The sequence below is a fragment of the Callorhinus ursinus genome, unplaced genomic scaffold (assembly GCF_003265705.2).
Source record: "Callorhinus ursinus isolate GAN/ISIS: 27379988/994484 unplaced genomic scaffold, GSC_fseal_2.0 scaffold5, whole genome shotgun sequence".
NCBI lineage: Eukaryota > Metazoa > Chordata > Mammalia > Carnivora > Otariidae > Callorhinus > Callorhinus ursinus.
The window spans coordinates 50513364-50538228 of NW_027397067.1; the positions used below are offsets into that span (position 1 = coordinate 50513364).

At 36.2% G+C, this 24865-nt stretch overlaps 1 long non-coding RNA gene across 1 annotated transcript in view; it reads right to left on the bottom strand.

Moving 5' to 3' along the window:
• Positions 1-4670: 4670 nt before the first annotated feature.
• LOC141372831 (uncharacterized) overlaps positions 4671-24865 on the bottom strand; it is an 80104-nt gene continuing 59909 nt past the window's right edge. The window contains exons 2-4 of the long non-coding RNA XR_012378293.1: positions 13122-13323; positions 7198-7288; positions 4671-5497 (exon numbers count right to left, since the gene is read on the bottom strand). This is a non-coding gene — a long non-coding RNA (uncharacterized lncRNA). The remainder of the gene's footprint in view (positions 5498-7197; positions 7289-13121; positions 13324-24865) is intronic.

The window sequence follows — 24865 nt, forward strand, 5'->3', positions numbered from 1 at the left end:
TCCCAGGACCCTGGGATCATGACCTGAACCAAAGGCAGACTCTTAACGACTGAGCCACCTAGGCACCCCTGGCAGTGATTTTCTTTAGAGCAGTCATGAGAGATGAGGCTTGGCCTCAAGACTGACCAGAGCTTTTGTTGGTCATCCTGAATGGTTGTCAGGTGCATAGCTCTTTCTTGGCAAATATGCAAAGAAGGACAAGAATCTTCAGATGGCAGGGGATAGGTACTCTTCCACAAACTATTCTTTTTCCTCTTATTATGTCTTCCAAAATCTATAAAAAGCTGACTTACGGGATGAACTCTCTGAAGTCCCGACATCCTCTACTGTAGGCAACACTATGAAAATGTACACTCCTTCTAACTCTGTCTTCCCAAGTCTGATGGATCTGGCATTTTAAGATAGAAGGCTTTGTTTTAATTTTGGGACCCAGCTCAAAGTTGATGTTAAGTACATTAATATGGAGAAAAATACTCTAGTAAATAACCTTGTAGTAGTAGGTAGCTATTACTTTTCTCTGGTGAAAATAATTTATGTGCTTTTCACCTTTGATTCAAGCATTATTTTAGATTTCAGAGGCTGAGTTTTACTATAAAATATCCTGCATTTTAAATACCATTTAATTATGATTTGCTGCTTTGGGGAGTATATCATCATGTGATTTAATTTGGTATATGCCCTGAGGGGGAGCATATTTCAATCATAAAGTATTTCCTCCAGAAACAATAATGGTTCAATGATTGATTTCAGGATGCTGTTATAAAATGGTTTATTCAACAGTAATTTGAATGCAATTGAGTTTAAAAATATAGTATAGATTCCCCAAAATGGGTAAGAAATGAACATACGTGCTTTTGTGCTCAACACGAAAATCATATTTATATATTTTTTTGGTCTTTCACCTTCAGTTATTATATCTTCAGAAAAGAACTTAGGAAGCTGAGAGCTATGAAATATATTATCTCTTCAAAAAGTTCATTTTTGGACAAGTATCATTTGGATGGGGATTAACTTAATCAGAGATTTTGAATCTTCTTTACTTTAATTTTTAATCTCTTTTTAAAAATATGTCTGAGTCTTTAAAAGACCTAAACTTGTAGTCACAAAGCATTGCTTCAAAAAAGGGGAAAAAAAAGAAAAAAAAAAAGAAGGGAAAGTTTTTAAAGCAGCCACCGGCTGTAAGAGAGAGAGTGCAGGCAGCAGATTTGTGACAGAGTGGAGCATGAAACCCATCAGCTGATGAGTGAAAATCCCTGGTTTCTAATTAATCGAGGTACACAGGCCAAGGGATGAAGAGGATCAGGGAAATGAAATCAGGAAAAAGATACCATCAGTCATTTCTGCGGCCCATTGTCATACTTCAGAATCTGCTGTAATGAATCACTCAGGCATTCCACAGATACATTCAAATGGTGAAGAAAATTCATTGTCCGGTGAAGAGCGTTTGATAAAAATCTTTCTTTTCCCCCCCTCTTTGTCAGAAGCCTATGATCAGAAAAGGAAATCCAGACAGCACAACAGGTGTGCTTTTTGCAAGCCTGGTGAAATCTGCAAATGAACCAAGTATGGACAAATTTTTTTGTACTAATTTTTTTTTTTCCCAAAATGTGTATGGGGAGGGTGGTGGGGACAGAGCATCCAGCAGGAGGGAGGCTTGGGACTGAACCGGATTGCAAAAAGGGTCAAGATTAAGAGAAGCAGAGGAGTGAGCCCCTTCCTGCAGTTGAGAAATGCATGTTCCTGTAAAAATCTTAATTAGGGAAATAGGAGAAAACATTGGGAAATGTAGTAATATTTAATTTAATTTCTAAAGAGGGACATTCCCTTTGAAGAACAATCTATCCAACGAAGAAAGCATTTACATTAGATCCTGGCTCTGCTCTGAAAAGAAAAACCTCATCCTCGAATTTGAAAGCTGCTCTTGGGCCCATGGTTTCTGGGGTTTCCCAGAAAAAGGGTTTCCTTTAAAGTCAGTGAGACTTAGCAGTGATGAATGCACATTTCAGCCTGAAGGTTTTGTTCAAAGTTTTCCTAATTCAGGCCTTCATTCCTCCTCAGTTATAGCTCACTTTTGTGGTGGTCATGTATTTTAATGGAGAAAATATGCATCGTGGCACCTAAGATGCAACATCTGTGTATTTCGACTCTGCAGCAACTTTGTGACTGCGAACAAATCCTTGTAGCAGCTCCAAGTGCTGTGTGGCATTAGGTGACATGCAAATATAATTGTTTTCAAATAATCAGGGACTGTACTGAGACATATAAGGATGGCTGATTCATTTTAAATTTAATTACTATAATATAGGGTTTCGCTGTCTATATTATCAATCACCAAGACACTTTGGAGTTGATAATATTAAAATTGCAACAATAATGAGAATTCTACTTCATGATGAAAATAATTTTAATCATGGGTAGATTACAAATCCATTTACAGTTACGGTTACTGAGAATTCTATTATCTACCTTCTCTTGTAAAAGATGTTAAGACATGTTTTCAGGAAGTATAAAAGATTATAGAAGTATGCTGTTTCTATAAAGTTGCAAGCACAGGCTTTCAGACAGAAAACCATGAGAAAGCTTCCAAACTGTCAAGGCTTGTGGGGTGGAATGTAAAGCAGAGGAGGTAGCTGTGGTTACAGGTGGGCCTAAAGCCCTTTGTCTTTTTGGCTCCTGTTTGCCTTATTCTTTCAGTCAAAATTATTTTTGAGAACTGCTATATAACAGGCACCGGGCCAGGTGCTAGAGATGAAGCCAGAGAACAAGTGGTGTGATCCTGCCCTCATGGTGTTCACAGTCTAGTTTGCTTTGATGACTGCCCTGGCCCTTGAAGATGTTTGGGATTTTAAATGGAGTCCAATGAAGCACAGTGAATGGACCTCGGCAGTTAATGGTCCTCAACTCTCACTGCCCATTGGAATCACCTAGGAAGCTAAAGGCAGACATAAACATAGAGTCATAATAGATACATGTCTTTACCCAGGCTCCATCCCCAGAATTTTGGCCTGGGATGGGGCCCAGGCATAAGTATTTCTGAAAAGCTCTCCCGGGATTCTAACATGCAGCCAGGGTTAAGGAACACGGGACTACCCAACAAAGACAGCCTCTGAAAGACCACCATTCTGGATATTAACTGAGATCATTCTCTCATCTGGTAAGTCTGTAGGAAATCACTTTCTAGTGTCTGATTGAATTAAACTAGTTCACTATTTTGATCCTAGAAGAGTGTCAGTTTCTCAGGAGCCCAAAAGTCCAATTTATCTATTGGACTAATCTAATTATTTATCTATCTATCCAAGTTATCTATTTTGCAAAATAGATGACTTCATATAATACTTTATGATCACCTTTGCTCTGACTTCATCTCCCCTTCTAATATCAAAAGTAGTCAAATTGGTCTGATCATTGGTGTGGGCAAGAGTTACTCATTGCTTCTCGTTGGTTATTCAAAACCTTTTATCAGGGAACTTTGAAGAGGTAGGTTTTACTTACACTAGGAGTAGATTTAAGAGCTGAGTCAAAGAAGACACTAAATGTGTTTGAAGGGACTGAATTGTGGGAAGGTAGGAATTCAGTGGTAATGGGTGGCCAAATTACCCCAGCTGTGTTCCCCTATTTGCAGTGTGTGTGCTCCTAAATCCTTGGTAAATTGCATTCTGCTCCATGGAATCTGTGGTCTCTAATTTATGCATTTGAACATTTCTTGGTGTGGGGATATACATTTGAAGTGCTTCCTATTTATATTTAATTCATTAAAAATATATCTTGTATGTATACATTTCCAAAATAATTAGACATAAAAATCATAACTTCTCCTGTCACAATTATGATTTTCTTTACCCTATATTCTTTATTCTCTTATACCCCATTGGGATTCCCTTTCTCTTCTCCACCTTTCTTCAACCTTAACTCTGCCCACTCCCCTGCTCGATTATTTTTTCTTATTTTATTTTCCCTCCGCTCTCTCAGGAACTAACAAAGGCAATAACCAAAAATATTCCCAAACATTCACTTGATCCCTTTACTCAATTTTTGTTTTCGATACTACTCATGTGGACTAGAGTGTGTGCGCGTCTATATGCATAGACATGGAAATAATTAGTTTAAAAAAATCTATTACCCTCACTGTCACTTAAAGCATTCCCACAAGCGTGTAAACTGCGCCCCACACTGGTTCCTTGCTTTGGTGGAACTCTATGAATAAATTACATTTTCAGAGTCTGCCAGCTTTCTAATTCCAGCTTACTGCACTTTGGAACAACATCTTTCCTTCATACGTCGCATAATTTGTCTTTCCGGGTTTATTTTCATTTTTCTGTTTCTCAAGCTCACCAATAACTTTTGCAGGAAGAAATGGTCTCTCTCATGGCCAGAGCTTCTTGGGACTTATGCCTGGAACGGGGTCAAATTATTTGGGTGACAATTAAAGCAGCAAAACCTACTTTGATGGCATTCAGTCAAGAGTATCGTTGTTTAACATTTGTGTTTGCATGCTAATTTTTAGAACTGAAAAACACATGGATACAAGTGTTTATTTGTATAAATTACAAATATAATACAAATACAAATAAAATTTATTTTATTATATTTTATTTTCTTTAAGGCAATAAACTAGGTTCATTGTAGTCTCTTTTGGCATTTAGAGAAATGCAAAGCATTAAGCTGTCAGATTTTACAGTAACAATGAAGAATTGTGAATTCTGATTTGGAGGCACAAACACTGCAATCATTAACTATATATACTTGGATTCGTAAAGTGAATTGGCAAAGGGAATAGAAACCAAAACTTGTAGGTAAGTGAAATCATTTGAGAAGATGAACACAGCCATGGCACAGCCCATCATTTTCATCCAGTCCCTTTGCAAAATGAAGGTTATTAGGACAGGTTTCATCAAAAAACGGAAGTGACCAAATAGTCCACAGGTGATCAGTTCCAAAGCCTTCCCCCAGAGTCAGCCCTTCAAATATTTATCACATATGTATGTATGTTTGCTTGGATCATGATAAGGTACCAATTTGGGATTTTTTGAAGTCTGAGCTAGCATGTCACCTGAGACATCCGTCTGATTTGGATTGTGTTCAGGAGCAAAGTGCCTTGAGAGGCCAAAAGAGAAAGAGAGGGTGAGAGGGACAGCAAGCAGGAATGGACAGCCCATGTTGCCAGCTCTAATATCCCAGTGCAATTATTTTGTGGACATCCACTCCTTTCCTGCACAGGAGATAGGGCTATAAGTGTATGTTATTTTTTAATTACAAGGGGGGTAGAAAAAATCCTGATGATGGGCTGGAAGGTGCCATTGCATTGTTATTTTTTCCTCTCCCTTCGTTTGCTGATTATGTGAGCCGGGCTCCTTTGCTAGCCGATGATAAGCAGAATTTCCATGTTCTCTGCATAATTAATCCATCTCTGCCTCTCTTCATGCCAACTCGCCCGTTATCGCCGGCACATGCCTGAATTGCAAAAGAATCCGCTCTTCAATTGGAACTTATTGATATTCTAAGAAAAAAAAAAGAGAGAAGGGGGAAAAAACTGAAAATCCTTAAGTTTAAGCCGCAGATTTTTAAATGGATTAATTTCGCTGCAATCGCAGCCATCTAAGGCGGGAAGGCAGGCAGAGCAAATTGAAAGCGTCTCCATGTTTGCAGAATTGGGTCCAGAACGCTGAAATGTACTGGCACAGCTCTCTTTTAAAGTCAGAAAATTACCATTCATTTACATCACATGAAATACTTTTTTATGCTAGAAATATTCAAGAGACGTTCTTTAAATGCCTGCTAATGCTTGATAACATTTCTAACTTTCAACGTTTTGCTAGACTTTGATATGACATGATAGGAATGCCTTCCAGTAGAGAATATTATATCTCTCTTTATCACATATTAGATTACATCATCTTTTTTCTTCATCATCCCAAGTAGTCTTTAAACAATGAAGTCTGTCATTGGTTATGTAGGATTTTGTGTGCTGATGGAAGTCAAGGTTAGTCATTTATTTTTTGTATACCTACAAATGAAATGTTTGTTTTTGTTTAATTTTCTTCTTTAAATACGTAGAGACCTTGGACAATAATGAGAATATGAAAATAATCATAATTATTTCTCAGTAGTCATTGTTTTGACTATTTTCCTCAGCCTTATGATAAACTCTTAATTTTGAGAGACTTGATTCCTTCTCATTTTAACTTGTAAATAGTTACACTTAGAAATCTCCTTTGGCTGAGAAAAGCGCCAGTAGTTGATGTCATTCTACAAAGCATACAGTTCAAAAATCGCAACTGCATAAACTTCCAGCTGCAGGATTCAAGCAATTCCAAATAAAATTTGCTAAACCTTGCTTAGTTGTTGGTGTTTTATATTTTGATCTTTAAATCTGTTGTATGTGAATTCCCTGACTCCTGGCATCGAGCACTTGCCAGGACTGAAGCTTTCCTTAATACTCTAGTATAGCTTCTGCAGTGCTTTCTTCCTGTGGTTAGACGCTCACATATCTGCAGTTTCTGCTGGGCTGCACAACAAAGCTGATGTGCTCTTTTAGCTGAGAGAGAAGAGTTGCTAATATCAACCACCAAAGAAAATGGGAATTTAAATATCTAAAAATATTCACCAGGGAGTGGGTCCTCTGCATTTTGAGTTTAGTAGAACCTCAAAAGGCAAAATAATAATAATCACAATTAAAAAAAAAAACTGACTTGAGAGGTACATTTCCTAGGGAAAATGAGATAGTGAGAAATTATATTCTTCGTGGAGATATCAGTTATGAAACAAGAATCTTCATAACCACAGGATATCTTAACATAAAATGCTGGCTGGCATTGGGTATGAAGGTCTGTACTTTAAATGTTGACATTGTATTTTTTCCCCCAAAAGGAAACCAAAATGAATAGAGAGGTAAGAAACACATTTAAGAGGAAGATTTTTTTATAGTCATAGTAAAATAATTAACATAGTGATGAATACTATAAACATAAAGACAGTTAAAGGATACAGTTTTAACTTAATCATCTTAATTATAAAATCTTATATAATTCTTAGGCTACCTGGAGCTTGGACATAGAGGAAACTGCTAGTTGCACATTGAGTAATTTTGTATAGTCAGCTAAACACTTTAAAGCAATTTTAAAAAATGAAATGAAAAATGACCCTTCTTAAAATAGATGTAGCAAAAACATTTCAACCATAAATAACATTTTCACTGACCTTGTATACTCAACCCTTTCATTTAAAGGCATGAATTAAAAGGACTTGAAAATTGCAGGTGTATTTGGGGAGAGAGGAACTTCTGGGCATTCTGTTTTGAAATAAAAATTGTGATTTAAAAATCAAATATTTTCTATAGTATGTACTGAGTTCATATTTTGAATACTTTATAGAAGATAGTTATAAACATCTCGATGGGAATGTATGTTTTTGTAAAATTATGTTCTGTTTCTACTCTGAAATTATTATGATTTCTTATATACAATTAATAGTTATAACTTAGTTCGCATAATTCAGTACAAATTTTTCCTGTGAAATACAAGTTAGGCTGGTTTTATTATTCCATTGTAAATTCACTGGGTATTTTAAATGAATATAAGGTATCACATTCCTAATTATTACCATATGTACAGATCAGAACGAGAAGAGTGACACAAATGGTTTCGAGATGCTCAGTGTCAGATGACAGGCTAAATCAAACAGCAGTGATTCACTCCAAAGTGGTGACGGCAAATACGATACGAATTAGCTATTTCACTGAAAAAACTAAGACGCTGTCATGGATTCATAAATGATGAACTGACTTCTAATAGAAACAATTGAATGGATTTTTTTCTTTCTTTTAAATTTAAGGATGAATTGAAAAGTGAAGAAGGCTATTACAAATGATTTCCTTGGTGTCAAAAATTGCTAAATAGTTCCTTTTTTTGACATTAGGAAAATGAGTGACAGCCTTTTATTTGTATTGTGCATGATGGATGGATCCCTTCATCATCTCCCTTCTCCTTCCTCTTTCCTTTATAATTGGATGGAATTGAACTATTTACCACCGCTAAGTTGGCTTTTTGCTCACGAGGTACCACCATCCTATGCTTATGCCAAAGAGCCAAACATATCAATTACATCTTCCTCACAGACATACATCTTCACAAGTGAAATATTTAATGACTCTTTTCTTGATCCTTTGCCTTTTCTTTCCCTAACTCCAAGAGTTTTAAACTCACTCAGTCCTGGGAAAAATCTTAATGGACTTGAACACTTTTCCCTTTTCCGTTCAATCCTTTTGGGTCAGGTGGTTCTTGTGATAAGGAATAAAGTTTAAAGAGCCTTTAATCTTTTCTGTTTTGTACCTATACTCTCCAATATAATTGTTCCTCTCCCCAGCTTCTCATAAGCTATCACCGTGGGTCACCGAATATTGGCATTCATCAATTAAGAGGCAGCCATCGAGAATCTCCAGTTTATCTTCGCCCTGCTGTGTGCTCTGAAGAGACTGGAATTTTGTGACTTGCCAAAATCTGTTAAGTGCTCCTTTCTTAGCAATAGTTTGTGGTAAATATTTACCACAACTGTAAATATATAATATTTACAGTTTTGCTTAATTCTAATAAAATGTATTCCAATTATTCTTTCATATCAACGTAGAGTTTGTTTCTTTAAAGATACCTGAAGATGTTTTCCAAATTGGTGATTCATTCTCAAATATAGACAGCTTATATATATGTTATCTTGATAATAGGCACTCAAAATTTTAAAGTATTGTATAGAAATCTGTATTTTAAAAGAGTTGAATCAGTCTCTCAGGAAACATAAAGCTGTGTTTTAAACATGCAAGAGGAACTGAAAGGCCTCTTCCAGCTACCTGACTGGAAAATGATACTTAAACCAAACATGGTTTCCTACTTTAGAAATCTCCCTAGGATATTTTCCACAGCATTCTAGAGACGAACTAAAGTCCTTATTAACTGAAAGAAGTTTGGATGTTTTCTTTAAAACTATTAAGGAAGCAGGCTAAAGAAAAGACAGCTGTTGTTTCTAATTCTGACTAATCACTTGTCATCTTTATGAGGTCAATAATGAGACCTTAATTTCCTCATTTGTAATAATTAGAAAAATAATACCTATATCAAAGAGTTGTTATGACAATAAAAACATGAAAACACTTAGCATTTTTCCTGAAGCATAGGTAGTATCATGCAGTTAGCATCCTTACCTGCCATTTGGTCATTATTTTATATGAGACAAATAATGGAAGAGGAATGATGGGTAAAGAAAGGATCAATGTGTATGTATTCCATTTCTTACATGTAACAGCAGGTATCAGGTATTTCTATTCAAGCATTAGGTAAAAATGAAGAATTTCTTCATAGTCAATAGTGACAGGTTGAAAGTTTTTTCTCTAAGACCAGGAATAAGACAAGAGTGTCCACTCTCACCACTCCTATTCAACATAGTACTGAAAGTCCTAGCTAGAGCAATCAGGTAAGAAAAATAAAAGGTATCAGAATTGGAAAAGAGGAAATAAAATTTTCTCTATTTGCAGATGACATGGTTTTATATTTAGAAAATCCTAAAGACTCAACCAAAAAACTCTCAGATCTAAATAATGAATTCAGTTAAGTTACAGTGTACAAAATTAACATTCAAAAATCAGTGCAGCCACTCTGGAAAACAGTGTGGAGTTTCCTCAGAAAGTTAAAAATAGAACTACCCTACAATCCAGCAATTGCTGTACTAGGTATTTACCCAAAGGATACAAAATTCTGATTTGAAGAGATTCATGCATCCTGACATTAATAGCAGCATTGTCAACAATAGCCAAATTATGGAAAGAGCCCAAGTGTCCATCAAATGATGAATGGATAAAGAAGATGTGATATATAGATATATATATATATAATGGAATATTACCCAGCCATGAAAAAGGATGAAATCTTACCATTTGCAATGGCATGGATGGAGATAGAGATTATTCTGCTAAGCAAAATAAGTCAGAGAAAGACAAATACCAAATGATTTCATTCATATGTGGAATTTAAGAAATAAAACAGATGAGTATGGGAGGACAAAAAGAGAGAGGCAAACCATAAAACAGACTCTTTACTATAGAGAACAGACTGAAGGTTGCTGGAGGGGAAGTGGGGGGGAATGGGTTAAATGGGTGATGGGTATTAAGGAGGGCAATTGTGAGGAGCACTGGGTGTTGTATGTAAGTGATGAATCACTAAATCTTATATGTGCAATTAATATTACACTGTATGTTAACTAACTGGAATTTAAGTAAAAACTTGGATAAAAAAATCAATATCATTTCTATACACTAACAACAAATTTTCTGAAAAAGAAATAAAGAAATTGAGCCCCTTTAGAATAGCATCAATAAAATACTTAGGAATAAATTTAACTAAAGAGGTGAAAGATCTCTATTCTGAAAACTAAAAGACATTGTTGAAAGAAAGTGAAGAAGATACAAATAAATGGAAAGGTACCCTGCGTTTAAGAATTGCGAGACTTAATTTTCTTAAAATAAATGTCAATACTACCAAAAACCATTTATAAACTCAATGCAATCCCTATCAAGATTACACTGGTGTATTTTGCAGAAGTAGGCAAAGCACTTCTAAAATTTATGTGGAACTACAAAAGACCCCCAATAAACAAAAATATCCTGAGAAAGAAGAACAAAGCAGGAGACATCACGGTTCCTGATTTCAAGCTCTGCTATAAATCTATAGTCATCAAATGAGTATGGTACTGGTATAAAAACAGACAAATAGGTCAATGGAACAAAATCAAGAGCCCAGAAGTAAACACAAGCATGTTATGGTCAACTAATATTTAACAAGGGAGCCAAGAATGCTCAATGGAGAAAAGACAGTCCTCAATAAATGATGCTGAGATAACTGGATATTCACATGTAACAGAATGAAACAGGACCCACATCTTATACCACTGACAAAAATTAACTCAAAATGGATTAAAGACAAATGTAAGACCTGAAACCATGAAGCACCTAGAAGAAAACATAGGAATAAAGCTCCTTGACATGAGTCTTGGTAATGATTTATTTGGGTATGACACCTAAAGCACAAGCAACAAAATAAAAAAACAAGTGGGACTACATCAAACTAAAAAGCTTCCACACAGTGAAGGAAACCATCAACAGAAAAACTACGAAATGGGGAAAAAAATATTTGCAAACCATATATCTGGTCAGTGGCTAATATGCAAAATATATAAAGAACTCCTACAACTCAATAGTAAAAAAAAACCCAAATAACCCAATTTAAAGAAAGAATAGACATTTCTCCAGAGAAGATAAATAAAAGGCCAATAGGTACATGAAAACAACATCACTAGTCATTAGGGAAATGAAAATCCAAGCCACAGTGAGGTATCACCTCACACCTGTTAGAATGGCCGTCATCAGAAAGACAAGCAATGAGAGACCGTGGACTCTGAGGAACAAACTGAGGGTTCTAGAGGGGAGGGGGGTGTGAGGAGGAGTTAAGCCTGGTGATGGGTATTAAAGAGGGCACGTACTGCATGGAGCACCGGGTGTTATACGCAAACAATGAATCATGGAACACTACATCAAAAACTAATGATGTAATGTATGGTGATTAACATAACATAATAAAATTAAAAAAAAAAAGACAAGCGATAACAGGTGCTGGTAATGTGGAGAAAAGGGAACCCTTCTGCGCTGTTGGTGGGGATGTAAATCAGTGCAATCACTATGGAAAACAGTGTGGAGGTGTCTCAAAAAATTAAAAATATGATCCAACAATTCCACTTCTGGGAATATAACCAAAGGAGAGAAAAAACACTATCTCAAAAAGGCATCTGCACCCCCATGTTTATAGCAGCATATTTTAACAATAACCAAGACATAGAAAAAGACTAAATGTCTATGTCAGGTTTCAATTCCCTCAACTATGTTTGTTCTGCCATTCTCAGTTTAAAAATAATTCTCTTTGATAGAAGATAAGGATGAACTAGAAGTATATCAGTTTTTTTTTTTTATCATTCGTTAACATTGTACTGTCTGTTTTGTGAAGTGAACCAATCCTTTCTCGTTGTTCTTGTTCCATTTTATTTTTCTTCTTCTTATTATTAGCATTTTGTTGTTATTTGTACCAGTAGTAATAATAGCAGCAGCAGCAGCAACAACAACAACAACATTTTGGGAAGTCTCACTACCTTCTGGATTATTTTCTGAGGCAATTTAGCTGTTCATAAAACTTGCAAAGTGGTTTAATTTGTATATGCCGCTTATCCGACCTTTCATAGCCACCAGTTTGTTTGTTGAATAACACTAATGAATCCGGCTGTAACTGCAAACAAATGTCCACGTTTCAAAGTACTGTATTTTATAATGCCATGTATAAAACACAACTCATTAATAAGGAGAAATTATTCGTGCTATTCCAGCCTCTGTGAATAGTATAGCATTCACACAGGAAAAAGCCTCTTTCTTGCTCATGCAAACATCTAGCCACTTTGAATGATTGGTTTCTCAGATGATGCTTCATTATATTATTTATAGTCGAGACTTATATTGAAATGCATTTTACTGGTCTGTGAGTGCTTTCATACTGGTCAGTGCTCCTTAGGATTTTCTTAGTGGTTTCTTTCGTATTTTCATTTTTAGTACAGAACACACTTTTAACTAGAGCATTTATCATTGAAATCTCTTGAAGAAAAACAAAGTTTGTTGTGATGAGTCTGTCAATGTCTAGGCTCTAACCTCTTTTATTTCCCCTAAAAGAATTGTTTTAGGCACAAAATTTCTGGGAATGGGGCCTAATATATAGATATGTGAATATCTATATATTATATTTATCAGAATGTGACTTCTAAATAAATTAAATTAATTTTTGTCTACCTATTTTGTGGTAAGCACTATGCTAAAACCATGGCTTACCCAAAATACAAGTCTTCTCCATGCTATTTCTAAACTGTTCCAGTATTTTGATCTATATGAGGAAATACCATTACACACTCCTGTCTGACCAAATGGTTCTTATGATTGTATTAGTTACTTACTGCTGTGAAACAAACCATCTTGAAACATAGGGCTTAAAACAATGACACTTATTTTGTTAATGAATCACAATTTGTGTAAGCATCTGTGAGGGTACCTCATCTCTGCTGTACTTTGCATCAGCTGGGACAGGTTGAAGCCTGGGACTAGAATCATCTGAAGGCTCCTTGCTCACTACTAGTTGTTGATGTTGCCTGTTGGCTGCAACCTTAGCTATTGCCCATAACATTTCATCATGGCCTCTCCATGTGGTCTGGGCTCCCTTGTAAGATGATGGCTGGACTCCAATGGCGAACATCCTGAGAGAGATAGGCAGATGAAGACAGTGTTACATTTATGACTTAGCCTTAGAAGTCACACAGCATCATATCTGCAGTTTCGTCATTGAAACAGCTACAAAGAAACAGTTACAAAGGGAAGAGAGATAGATTCCAGTTTTTAGTAGAAGAATGATAAGATTCTGGAAGAGCATGTGAGAAAGATCATATGAAACTAGTCATATTCCTGTGGTCATTTTCAGAAAATACAACCTGCTACAATGATATACCTAAGAATGATGGTGCAACTTGTTTTTATTTGTGCTTTTATTTTCTTCCAAAGGCTATTATTTATCACTCTACACTACTACCCTTTGCATCATGGAGCTGATTTTCTCCAATAAATATGAAATATATATTTACTATTATAAGATACAAGGAGAGATACAAAGATGATGATTGAATAGCTCACTTCAGAGAGTTTACTTACATCTTATGTCATATTAAAGAGCTTTTGAATAAGGAATCCCTTCTAATAATGATATCATTATTAGATCATAATTTGCCTCATTAAAAAAAAAAGCAGTTTACATGTACTCACTCACTATACCTTGTGCACTGGAATGTAAATACTAGAATCCAAGTGATTTACCCTGAAATTTCTTCCCAATTATTTTTTCTCTATTATAACTTATTTATGGCATAGGAGTTCATAGTTTTATTTAAATCACTCTTCAAATTGAAGTTCTTCTAAGTAATGATCCACTTAATCTTCCTTAGTTTCCTCATATATATAAACATTTCTATTTTTGCTCTTAAAAATCATCTTTTCTATAAATATATCTCCCTGAAGAAACAACACTCATCTGCATTTCTCCACATTATCTTGTTCATATTTGAGTTAACCATGAAGCATTAACAGTAAAAAATAAAATAAAATCATCTTTCTCTGTTCACTCCGTACTGAGAACTACAGAGGAGTGAGTGATCAATTATCTTAACTCAAGAATACTGACTGTCCCTATATGGCAAGTGCCATGATCTATCTAAAGGAATATAATATCTTAATGTTAGCAGAAACAGCAGAGTTTTAATAGATATTGTGACAAGATTTTTTTAAAGATGTGGTTCATTTTATGGCACAGAATGAGGAGTTTTCTAAAACCATATGTACAGCTCTTTCTTTATGGCCTCTTTTCCAGATTTTCCTCCCCCTGGTTGTGCTGCTTACTTCCTGCTTACTTATCTACTTCCGATTCTTCCTTGGAGGGTCACAGCAAAAGTCAAGGAGGGTTGCTGAACACAGTTTCATCCTCAGCAGTCTGTAATTTTACATGTAATTTAGGACAATAATTAGGGTTACTGCTAGCCCACTCAGCACTTTAAGGCTACCCACTCTCAACAGGCACAGCCTTGCAGGGGTAAGACTTGGAGAAGTGCAGACAGGCTATCATCTCTCAGCTCTCGCTACCCTGCCTGTTCTGGCCACTCCTGCCCTTGTGCAACCCTGTGTGCTTTTAGAAGCTGTGCCTTGTGCCAGATCCAGCCTGAGGCAGTGATGACTAGAGCCTCTGTTCTGAAGAATACGAGTGTGTCTTTCTTTTTAAACCCTGAGTCAGCATAATCTGCAAACCATCAACTGAAGGGAAATCTTAGGTTTTTTTAAACTAAAGTTTATTATAGGGGGTGGGGGAGGGGGGGAACCTAACAGCAATAGAGAGGGTGAAACCAGAGTGCAGCCTTTGAGTAGCAGACCTTGATGAATTCTTATTGGTCAATCTGCCCCTTTCATACACGATATCAGATCAGCAAACCAAGGTTTCGTGAGTGTAAGAAACTTGTCCAGGGCCACTCAGCTAGTGAGTCAAGAACTGGGATTACAACTCAGTTTGGTCTGACATTAAAACCTATACTCTTAACCCTTAAATGGACTCCCTTATTCCATTGTGATCCCTTACCACATATCTTATTAAGCCTTGGTTATCATATTTTGCAGTCTTACTAAATTTGGATAATTTGTAAGCCAAGTTATCTGCTGATGTGTAGCTAATTTAGTGAAGACTGGATTCAGTAGGGTATAAAACGGTTTGACTTAAAAATGTTTGTTGAAGTATAGTTGACGCTCCATGTTACATTAGTTTCAGGTGTACAACATAGTGATTCAACAACTCTATGCATCATGCTCTGCTCATCATAAGTGTGGCTACCGTCTGTCGCTATGGAATGCTCTTATAAGACCATGTTCCCTATGCTGTACTTTTCAGTTATGAAGGATTTGACTCTTTCTAATCATTGTTTTCAGCTGTACTCTGTGGAATTGCCCTGTCCTATGTCTTCAATGAAAATTTGTGCAAATTTCAGAAATTTCTGGTCATTTGTGGTTATTAAAATTTAGTCCTGTGCATTTTATAAATTCTCTATCCATTTCAGAGTGTTCTTCCCCCGTCCTGCTGACCACACTGGCCATTATCGGAGAGGATTCACTTCTCTCCTGGGCCTAGCTCCTACACAGCTGGGGGCTGTGAGGAAGGAGAGGGGGTGATGTGGGGTTCTCTTGTATTACCGGCCCTAAATCACTTGTGTGGAAGTTTTCTTTTTCCTTGCTCTGGCTCGCTCCTTCAGATTCTGCTTAGATTCAGATTCTGATGTGATATGTTTTTTGAGGTCACATTTAGCTTCCATCCAGCTCCTTTCTTCACTGAAATCTCCTTTTCAGAGGGCAGACATTTCTCCGGATGTCCGCCCAGCCAGCAGTCCCATCTGACCTACGCGCGTCCTGGAAAATCAGTAGCTCCTGTAGTATTTCCACTCTACGACTCTACCTGGAGCAAAGACCTCCTTCTGCCTTTCTACACTGCCCTGCAGCCCCACTGCCCCTTGCTGCAAGACGGCATCAGCAAACCTTCCAGTTTGGGAACAATCCAGCTATAGGGAATGTATTACTCTCTCAGGAATCTCTCTCTCCATGCTCAGCATCCCTCTAGTGGAGTGAACACCCAGAAGTGCAAGCATGTAGATAAGGACCAAGGCACATAGCAACTTCTTGAATTCTCTACCTCAGATGGCCTTCATAAGGAGGTAGTGGACCGTTGCCAAATGGGGTTGGGGGGAAGATTTCTCAGCTCACCTCCGCATTCCTCTGGTTCTGCATTCTGAGACTGTATGCCTGGGCAGTGGAGGGTGGGCAGGGGGAGGGGAATTATGATAGTTAGTGGGTTGATTCTTCTGCATCTTCTATGAGCTGTGGAGAAAGGTGTTAGCTCCAGTTCAATAGCTTAATGACTGTTTTTAAAAATATGTGTGATTTAAAATCTCTTCTATTCAGCTTTGGGGCTTAAACAACAATTCCATCAGAATAGAAAAAATCACATTTAACATTGTATGAAAACATAGAAATAGTAATTTAAAGTGGTTGCTATGCAAAGTGAGACAATTGCTTTCCTCAATATGTATTTTAAATCTTAAAGAATTTTTTTCTTAAAAATGGGGAGTGCTAACTAAAAGCACTTACAGTTGGCATGTATCCTTTTAAGTACCTTTATGTCCATTTGTGAATCACAACAATGCTGTGATGGAGATAAAGGGTCATTATCACTATTTTATATATGAGAATATTGGGGCTTAGCATGGTAGATAATTTTTCTAAAGTCTCACTTTTAAGGGGTAGTGCTGGATTTCTAACTCTCAATGTATTGCTTCACCTCTCTGCACCTGTTTTAGGGGGGTTTCCTAGAAGCAGAGTCCGAAAATGAGATTCACGTGCAAGTGGTTTATTAAGTTTTGCTCCTGGTGAAGGAAGCATCATAGACAGGAGAATAAATTAAGCGAGGAAGTGGCTCCAGGAGAAGTCTCACCTCAGCCTGATCCCAAAGGGAGCACGGGAGGGTAAGTTGCATCATAGAGTTTGCCCTTTCTTGATGCAAGGATCTGGGCTTTTGTGTCCCTCACTGTTTAGTTGTTGGGCGTGGGTCACCCTATAGCAAGGGAGGTGGGGGATGAGGGAATTCCCAGGCTCCTCAGGGTGAGGGGGCTCCAGTTTCCCAAGGGTAGCCCTCCTGAGAGGTATGCAGCAAACCCACAGCGGTGACACCTAGAGGAGTTGGAGAAATGGCGTTTGAACCAGTAAAAGAGATGGACTGGGGACACCAGCAGGGTTGGCTGCAACAGTACAAACTTCCTCTAACCATGTTAGTATTTAACGGAGACATAGGATACTTCTAAACATAAGACCAAGGTAAACATCTTAGTATAAACCCTTAAAGGATCAAAGAAATAGAAGTAGTGTTATATTACCCTTTGTTTAGATAAAGACATTTACTCTCCCTTTACCTGTTATTTTTCAGTGTAGATACATTGATCATTTGAATCTGTTATTTCCTACAAGAACTTTTTGAAACACAAGTCAACTACATTATAAAGAATCTATGTATTGAAGGAAAACACAAAAATTTATGCCTTTCTTTTTAACTTAGGCAAAGAAGAGTGCAAACGGAAGGCAAGTCGACACGAGCCTGAAGGCAATGTCTTTAATGAAAAAGAGGTTTTGGTTCAATGGGTGCAAGGCAGAGCTATCATTTATTTTGCTCACCTTTAAAATATAGTGTGTTGCATACAACTTAAACATGACTGCCAGGTGTTCTTACCAAACTAAGAAAAAAGATAATATGATCAACTTTCTTGAAGACAGTTACCCCTGTTTACTTAAGGCATCTGTGCAAGTTTCATAACTTTAATTTGAATTCATGTAAATTATATAAGTTTGGTAATTCTAAACTACTTCATTTAAAGAAGCATTGTAGTAAAAATTCTATCATAATGCAGGTATCCCCGCTTTTCAAATGATCTCATTCTGTCACTTTGCTTTTAGGACAGACCTGCATTCATACCTGTTTTCACTAACTGAAAGAAACCCAAAGACAAAAAGTGGAACTAGTGCTCAGAGTTTGTTTTGTAGTGAGCTGTTGTAGAGGCAGCATGCTCCCTGAGTGGCAAGAGTGGCCCTGCCAAGCTCTGTCCTCAGGAACTATACTCAGCCTCTCAGCATCAAGCTGCCATAGTTTGAACTGTGTCTGTGAGCATCTGCGCTTTGTCTTGATTTATCGTGTGCATCTGTTAGCAAGATGTGTCCTAAGGTATCACAAAACCCTACGAGAGCTCATTTTTGGGGTTTGGGAACCCTAAAATTTTTTCCATGTGAATTGACGGTAATTGCTTCTTTGCTTTCTGCCATTTCGACTTAAAAAGGTTTCTTAGGAATATTCGACTTTCGGATAGAAAGGAAAACCTATAATAGTAATTTTTACATCTGTTGATAGCAGGTCACACGCCGGGTAATAGTCTAAGAGCTTGTCTAATTTATTTGATCTTCACAACAGTTCTAGAGGATAGGTACTATTATGATTCCCCTTCTAAAGATGAAAAAAACTGAGGCCAGAGCAGTCCTGTATCTGACCTGGTGGTGGGTAGAGGAGTCAATATTTGAACTCAGGCAGTCTGGTTCCAGAGCCATGCTCTGAGTATGAAAAACATTTGAATGTTGGTTTCTAACGTTTGTAAGTTTTGGTATTTACTTTGGCCACAATATTGATTCTGTTTTATAGGTTATACAAATTAAAAATTCAGAGACAACAAGTAGTACAGTTGACATAAACAAGAACCTAGAGGATCAATAAGAGAATAGCTGGACAAGGTTCCCAGGGGTATTTAAAATGAGTCATTTCCTTATGTCAGTATATTAATTCCTTGTAGTTACATAATTTAAAATACATTCTTTGTACTTTATTTTTAGAATTGGTTGTAACTCTGTATACAGTTTATAAAAATTTGTAAGATCATTAATCCTTAATTGCTTAAATATCAAATTTACCCTTATTCCTTCCTATCTTGCCAAATATTTTCTGGGCCCCACGTCTACTCTTTCATTAAAAATATGTATGTACATATATGTTAAAAAAGAAAAGAAGATAGCAGGAAGGGAAAAATGAAGGGGGGGAAACCGGAGGGGGAGACGAACCACGAGAGACGATGGACTCTGAGGAACAAGCTGAGGGTTCTCGAGGGGAGGGGGGTGGGGGGATGGGTCAGCCCGGTGATGGGTATTAAGGAGGGCACGTACTGCGTGGAAAAAAAATATGTATGTACACACACATACAATTAAGCATATCTGTGCAATCCAGGTAAAAATGAAGATTTAGCCATATCTGAATTGGAATGAGGTAGAAAATGGTCCATTTTTCCCATCCTGGTCTCATTCTTTTAATTTATCAGATTCCCTGTGGTATTATCTTTTGTAAGTTATATTTTCTCAACCCATTCTTCCGTCCTTTCCTGCTTCCCTCCTTCCTTCCCTCCTTTCATTTTTTCTCCCTCTCCTTCTTCCATTTCTTTTTTCCTTCCTTCTTCATTACTTAATTCACTTGTGCTCTGTAAACATAGATGAGACCAGAGCCATGAACCATGTTATAGGCCCTTAGGAAATACACAGCTTAACAACAAGAGGAGCTTAGGTGTTTCGGTTTCAAAGGGCTCCTAGTTGCAGTTTTTTTGTGTGAAAGTTGGGCAAAACACTTTTTGGGGGGGCACCTGGGGTGGCTCAGTTGGTTAAGAGACAGACACGGACTCTTGGTTTCCGCTCAAGTCATGATCTTCTCAGGGTTGTGAGGTTGAGCCCCATGTCTGGCTCAGGCTAGCACTGAAGCCTACTTGAGATTCTCTCTCTCTCCTTCTGCCCCTCCCTTTGCTTGTGCTCTTGCTCGCTTTCTCTCTCTAAAATAAATGAATAAATCTTTAAAAAAAAAACCAAACAAACTTTTTTTTTCTCTTTTGGATATTATGAGGTTTTGATGGTCTCTAAAGCCCCTTAAAGTTTCAAAAACAAAAATAATTTTAAAATAATTTTAAAATAATTTTATGTTCTCAATCTAAATAAGAATAAATAGACAACAAGAAATGTTAGGGGGAAAAATGTCAGCAATGTAAGTATTTACATATAAGGCCTGATTAATAAATGGTTAAAAAAATATTTTTCCTATCAGTGCAAATGATTAAGCCAAGGGCGGTAGGTGCTATCAGTAAATTTGAATGAAGAACTGTGGTGAATGTGTAAAGGTGGACATATTAAGAATGGACAATAGAGATTTGCCTGAAATATTTCCTACAAGCTCTATTACTGGATTTTTAGAAACCCCATCCTGATTTCTCATAGGTCTGGTTTCACCTACAACTCAGTCCTATATTAGTTTATTCTTTCATAGATTATTCTGACATAAAAGTGACAGACATTTATAGATTATTTATGATAATATATCTCTGCAGCCATTTTTCCAAATATCCTTGAATTACCCTAAACTATTATTGGAAATATTTTTGTGAGTAAAACTTAATTTAGGAAAACACTTCAAAGTTTACATTGATTGTAGAATTGAGTGCTGCTTTATTTCCATAAAGCATATCAACTAAAATATGGAAATATAGACTTCTTGTCTTTGCGCTATGAAATATGATTGACAAATGCAAGATTTTTTCATAAGGGGCAGTTCATTTGTTATTGGGACTGGTATTCTACATATATATACACATATATGTAGATCTATATCTACATATATCTACATACATATCTACACATATATCTACATATTATATATATCTACGTATTATAGATATATGTGTAGATATATATGTATATATATATGACATAAAAAGTTAAGAAGATGTCTTAATTATTTAATGATAAATTATTTTTTACTATTTTTTTTACTGTTCAAGAAAACATTCTTATCACATGAAGTATTATTATTAATTTTGAGATAACTTATTTCTCCACAAAGTGTTCTAGGGTTTGCACACAATTTCAGTTTTATTGTTTTCACCTGAAATTTCATATGTTATTAGCTGGCTCTCAAATCAGGGGATTTTAAGGGATCAATTGCATTTGCTTTTTTTGTCAAGACAAATAATGCTAAGGGCCTGGTTTATTAATAATGAAAGAGACTAAGAACCAGTACATGGATATTTGTAATTGTAAGTTTCACAATACTTCCTTTTTAAAAAACTGTGTTATATGGCATAGCATGTATTTAGTTTAAAAATGAAAGTGAGTGTTCCATGATCCATTGTTTGCATATAACACAAAAACTAATGATGTAATGTATGGTGATTAACATAACATAATAAAATTAAAAAGTAATAAAAGTGAATTTAGATTCTTTTCATGACAAGTATAGAATGAACATTTTAAAGAAAAAAACAGAGCCCCTTTGGGGTTGCAAGCCTAGCCAGGCTCTGAGTCAATCTATGGAAAAGAGTCACTTTTCTGCCAAGGGTAATGATTGAGCTGCATTTTTTGCCAATGCATTCTAGAATCCCTCACTAGTTTTCAGAACTCAAGAGAAAGGGTGTAAATACTGATGAGTACTTGATTTAAAAAAAAAAAAGATTGATATTCCATCTTGTTCAATTCCCTTTGCATTTCCAACTCTGTGTCTTTCCAGGAGGCTGAGCCCTATGCTGTGCTTCTGGATCCAGACCCTTTCCAGTCTGTGGTAATTTGCCAGGGCTGTTCCTCAAACGAGAAGAGGTTACTCCTGTGTTAAGTCTCCCACGTTATACTACATGGGTCTGCTTCCTCATAAAACAAAATGGGTCTGCTTCCTCATAAAACAAAAGCAAATAGTAACAAACCTAGAAAGGTGATACTCAGTAATGTGAAAGTATTATCCTTCAAACTCCCCTCGAAAAAGATGATTTTGAGGCTGTTCTTGCATTCTAGTCTGCTAAATTAAGACATTTCTATATTAAGAACCAGATTATTTGACAGGGAGGAACCAGACAGAGACAACTCTGAAAGACAGGGAGATTCTCATAGGAGCTCTAAGCCCATCCTAATTTTAGGGGTAAAGCCCTGAAATAAATTTTATTTACCTTTGTGTTTCCTCATTTTAAAAATCGTGTTTGCTAATGGATACTTCTCTGGTCAGTAGTTTAGAAATAAGGAATGATCATTTTAAAATCCTTCAGAAATGAAATAAGCTTGTTATATTTTCATCCCTCTAAAAGAGACATAAGGTGAGATTTATTAACATCAATTTTCCACTTTTGATACCCTCTGTAGGAGGTGCTAGTAAAATTCAGAAATGTTTCCGAGCTTCAGTTTGAGGGTCCCGCTGAAGGACTTATCCAGATGGAAATGATAGAACTTTTCTTCCTCCTCATGTGATAAATAAGCTTATTAAGAATTTTTGCTAAATAGAGTCTTGCTTATAAAGAGAAAGATTTTTAAACTTGTTTTTAAAATTATGTGTTCATATAGAACCATACTGCTGAGGTTCCCTAGCACTTCTGATATGGCAAAGAAGGTGCTCATTGGCCACTCAGGAAAGATACGCCCTTCAGAAAGGCCTATTTAAAGTGCTAGGTTATGCTGTTCCTTGCTACGTTTAATCATGTAAGTACCTCTCTCTCTCTTAAAATTGCTATTGTTTTCAGACCAGATGGCATAGAACACATTTGTCATACATCTATGATTAAATAATATACAGTTAAGACTTTTTTTAGTAGATCACTTTGCCCGATTTTTAAATTTATTAAATTCAATAATATATTGACCATTAGGAGCAATATGTAATTTGTATCTGAAATAATATATTACTATTAATAAATCTATAAGCCATACATAATCTGTTTAAATGGTATAATGTAGTCATTTATTGTATACTATGTGAATTTTGTCAACAGGGAAATCCCCCTGATGAAAAAATAGCATAATATTAATTACTAGCACCATCTGTGCAAAACAATAGGGAAACCAATATTTTAATACAATGACTTCATGCATGTCAGTTATCTTCAACATTAAATGCTGCAGTTTTGTTGACGCAGTTTACCTGTCTAATAATTTAAATAATGGATGTTCTTACAGAGGTTAAAACTATGAATAAATGAATTAAAATTAAATATAATCAAACATTTAAATAGGTATAACATGAATCTGATTCATTCTCCAGAATATGTCCTGCATGCATGTATGTATATACAAATTACTGTACCATCTGCTAGGTTGTTACAGGTTGAGCATGAATTTTCTTTCTACACATGAAAGGCATATTGTAGATGCCTTGTAGTGAAAAGATTATTCAGTTGAAAAGGTTGAGACAATTGGTCTAACTAATGCCTGGCAGTGGTCAGAATCCAAGAGTACCTTCAAAAGATGGGGGCAGGGGTCATTATAGTAAAGATCATATTCTATTTAAATTTTGAGCTCTCAAGCTAACATTTTGCTAATTATGACAACGGATGTTGTTCCAAGCACCAAAGGACTCCCTTTCATTTGTCCTTTTAAACTACTGTAACCTGCCACCTGGTATGTTCTTTTTATATATCCACTTTAACTTCTGGCTTTAATAAATATTTATTGAAAAAATTAATGAATTATATTTATGAGAAGGAGATGGTGAGCAAAGGGTGTTTTTTTAGCTGCTGGTACAAACTATTCCTTTGGTTTGTTTATTTAGGTAGCTTAGTACCTCATACTGATAACGTTTTCTTACTAACACAGACTTCAGAGCCTCAGAGAACATAAAGAGGGACTGGTAATCATTATTGCTAGGAAACATGAACAAGCAATAGGGTTTTTCATTTTGGGGCATCTTTTGTAATAGCCAATGAATCTAAACCTTTCATTAAATAGCACTGAACAGTGATCATCAAACTTCCTTATTTTACCATGTTCTCTTACAGCTCGAAAGAAGTCTCCACATTCATAGGTTCCAACTCCTAAGATCTTGAAAGGATCTTGAAATTCTATTATGAAATTCCCTTTAGCCCTAACTCAGAATTTCCTTTTATTTTTTAAAGTTGTATCTTTTTTTATTTCCCTAAATATAGTTTAGGATGAGCTTTAGAGCTAGCTTCACTATGCAGGGTAATATTTTTAGAGCAGCAACACCAGCACCACAGTCCTGGGTTTGATTTCTGAATTACATAGCTGTGTGACTTTGACCATGATTGTCAAATCCTTTAACTTCTATTTCTAGGGTATAAAGTCATCCTTATAAAATGGAAGCTGCTTTACCTCTTGCTAATTAGATGCTGGTATAGAATGCTGGTATAATCATGATATCATGATTATCAGTAATTATTATTTATGGCTCATCCACTGAGGTAAAGGAAATAGAAAAGTTAAAAAGGATGTTAGCCTTTCAGAAAAAATATGAACAGACAATCACATAATAAACATAAATGCAAATAAAAATGAAGAGATTCTCAAAATCAGTAGTAGTAAGGAAAAGTAAAATTAAATAGCATAGCTTGGGAGAATTTTTTTCCAAAATTTTCATATATGGTACAGTCAAAAGTGTGGGGCAATAAGCACTTTTAGGCACAGTAGGAGGGAGAGTATTGGTATACCACATCTTTTTCAGGGAAGGAAATTTAGCAGCCGCTCAAAAATTCAAATGCACATGTTTTTTGACCCAGAAATTTTACTTTTAGAAATCTATCCCAGAATGATTTTTAGCCAAATGGCGAACAGATGTAGCGGTCCCCTTTCACCCTCCATCCTCCCCCAAAAAACCACGCTGATACAAAA